The following is a 3,545-nucleotide window of genomic DNA, read 5'->3' as shown; positions in this document are numbered from 1 at the left end:
GGATATCTTAGCTCATTTCGAGAGTGACAAATGACATTGCGTTCTCGCTCTCGCGCTTACCGGAATCGGACTTCTGGAAACGAAACAGAAATGAAATGACAAAATGGTGTGCGGGATTTACACTGATATGGTGAAACCTTAATTATAACGTATTCCACAATGCTGACTTCACAGATAATATGGAACTGGTGCGTCCTTGATGATTTGAACTCTCGCACAGCTCTTCTGCCTCGATTAGTACTATTGAGAGATCGTCAAAACACTTTCACCAACCCTTTAAAGCGAACACCCAAACACAATCTCACGCAGAGCCCGTGTTCTCGAGCACGTTTTTATTGTTTTGCCAGGTCACACAAGAAAAATACATAAAAGGGAAGATCTATCAGTGTTCTTCCTGCACACGTTGTTTGAGCCTTCTAATCAAATTACCGTAGAAAGCCTTTATAATAGTTTGGTGTGTGCGCATGATGCTGTGTTGCACCTAACAGGTTGAATATTAGCTGATGATACTTTGAGATGTTTAACGAAGGAAGGCGTGTCGTAGGTCATGGAAAATTGCTTACGAGTAATATATTTTTGTTGTCATAAATGCGTACTTTATTGCACGGACATTTTCGTTACATGCTAGCGGTGTTTTGTAAATACTCAATGAGGGGTCGAATTATGTTTTGCAAACACTTCTGTTTTTGAAGGTAAGTTTGTCATAGATAGATCGAGTGTCTGCTGCCATGCAACACTGTGTTCGCATCGAAATCTTGAGCGTATATTGTTTCTTGGTTTTTATTTAAATGTTTTATTGTTCTATTTACGTTTTTTTTTTTTTTTTGTATTGTGCTTAACCTTAGGGTTGTAACAAACCTCAGATATCTTTCTTTCGGTTGAGTACCTCAGTGAGTTGTTGATGGTGAACTGATATACAAAAAAAAACTGTGTGTAGCCCCCAGTGCAACCCAAAGTGATTTTAATGCATCTAAACAATATATATAATTTAAAAATGGGGAAATAAAAGACGACTTAGAAACGATACAGGACGTTGCACCCATGAAGAGTGGAGTCGTATGACTGAATACTTTCAAAAACTGGCTCTGTGAACGGTTTCATTCTAGGCTCTGTTTTCATACTAGGAAGAAACTCATATCTTGAAGTATTTGTATTTTGTTACGCACTGTATATGGCGGGAAAGCGTTTTAAAATGCACCTTTGACGCATTGCGGGGCAAGGCACAACAATCGAAAGGCAGCGTAGAGAATGCCCACAGAACGCACGGTGACGAGTCAGCCAAACGCGCGCGGTCGTTCGTTGAGGTCGGGAAGGGGGTGGGGGGGACGAAAGCACGTGGTCTCGTTTAGGGGGTAAAGAAAAGCGCAAGGGGCACAAGGAGCAGACGAGCTTGCACGCCGTATTGATGCTTGCTAAACGCAATAAGGAGGCTTTTGTGCTTGTTTTTTGCATTGAGAGTTTCTTCCAAATGCCGCGTCATACGACTGGAAAACTCGCCGAGACGGAGAACGCGAAGTACAGCTTGTCCCCCCGCCCCCCCCCCCCCCCCCCCCAGAAAAAAAAAATGAATAAATAAAATAAGTAGTTTTTTTTATCGCAAAAAATAAACTAGGCATCGCTGAACTCTCATTCTCCGTTCAAATGTAGCGTGAGTGGTCATAACCAGAAACCAAAGTTACAGCATGAAGCGTTATCTTATTCAAAAGTTATGCGATTTTCTGATATTTCTAATAGGAAAATGGGGCATATTTTCGCTCGTTTTCGGTAACTGGCATCATAGCGCTTCAGGCATTTGAGGACTCTGTCGGCTGTCATTTTTCTATTGAACATTTCAGATAATCGCTTTAACTTTTGAATAAGGTAAAGGTGAGTACTGAAACTTCGGCATGCGGTTCGAACCCCTGGCGCTGCCTGTGGGCGGAGAATGAGCACTCGGCGATGAGTAGTTCATTTTTGCGGTGGAAATGTCCTGTAAATATTTAATTGGGCACCCTGTAAAGAGAGTATCGAACAAGGAGGAGAGAAAAAGTAGATTGCAATCGACGCGACTATTTCGCGATTTAATCTTTTTAGGCCAATAGACACGAGTTGCTAAAATTTGACAATAAAACGTCCTGTCTTGGTCTTGTAAAATGTTTCATATACCAATAGGTTTTTCTCTGTTTTTCATTCCGCATTAGAATTATATAAGGTTCTTGTTTCCTGCTTTCCGTTGGGTATTATATATTTTTTGTTTTTATAATGTATGTACTACAATTGCTTTGTTATACTGAAATAATAAAGTTAAAGGGACAGACACGGACATGAAGTAGACTTCGTGTTACTTTGTTCTCGTTAGTTCACAATGTTGTTCCCTTCATTGTTGTGAAAATACTGGCGTGACTTTTGATTGTTAAAACTTTATTAGGAAGCGGTCCCTTCAACAGTCTTCTTTTATGTCTTTGGGACCACTGCCAGAATAAACATTTTATGAATTAACAACTTGTTTGAAAAGGGAAGCATTTTGACTTGACTCTACTTGACTTGGGTTCCTTTAGAGACAAAAGCTACTGCCATCAATAAGGTAGAGACATTTTTTTAAATGTGAAGCCCGAAATTTTATGAAAAAGTACACATAGATACGGACATTGCCAACAAATGAAAAACAAAACTTGATATTTTACATCTCTTACATTGAATCGGCAGCGCTCGACATATTGCTTAAGGTTGTTTAAAGTTTCACCACTCTTAATTGCAAACATTGAAGTGCAACTGTCTTTTTCGACAAATATAGGACACGTACCTCTTGTCACGACTTCGCCTCTTTTATCGAAGCGAAAAAAGCCTTGACGTTTTAACTACAATAATATGCAAACATAAAATACATACCCTAGAACGAGTGCCTCCGTCAATCGATTTGTGATTTCCCAAGCACCTTCGTAGATTTGTACAAGAACGAATTTTGTGTTGTCACCACATACGCCATTTTTTGTATGTACGTAATCTGAAAATATCAAACAATGGTTCGAAAGGCCAATAGAACGCAAAAAAGTATCGATTTAATTATTGCCCCTTGACTAATTTTCAGATATGCAGGCTCTTCGAATTTAATATTTTCTCTAAGAATGCAAACAATGTTATAGAGTAAAACTTTGCTATTTTAATTACACCTGTCTTCATGTGACGACGAAATCTGCTAGCTAACCATTCCCCGAAGGGTACACCCCTGGTAGCGGATGATTTAAAGGAAGCTTAACAACTTTTCAGAAACTCTAAGTTAAGGGCTTCTTTTTTTTTTCTTTTTTTTTTTGCAAATTCAGTTTTATTAGCACGGGCAGTAGCAGGCGTAAACCGCATTTATGTAAAAAAAAACTACGTGCAGCGATTGCCGCAGGGACCCTCTCTGCATTTTGCTATTTGTCATAAGCGTCTTGGCGTCATCCAAGGCATTGTCCAGGGAGCTTAGTGGCGACGAAGGGGCGTCTGACCCCGCCGATGACGTGACTTTTCCTAATTTTATAGCGATAACTCATATGTGCTCCTACCATCACTGAAAATGGCGTTCC

The sequence above is a fragment of the Ixodes scapularis genome, unplaced genomic scaffold (genome assembly GCF_016920785.2).
Source record: "Ixodes scapularis isolate PalLabHiFi unplaced genomic scaffold, ASM1692078v2 PGA_scaffold4__175_contigs__length_147842914, whole genome shotgun sequence".
In the NCBI taxonomy this organism is placed as follows: Eukaryota; Metazoa; Arthropoda; class Arachnida; order Ixodida; family Ixodidae; genus Ixodes; species Ixodes scapularis.
Note: the sequence above shows the minus strand (reverse complement) of the source record.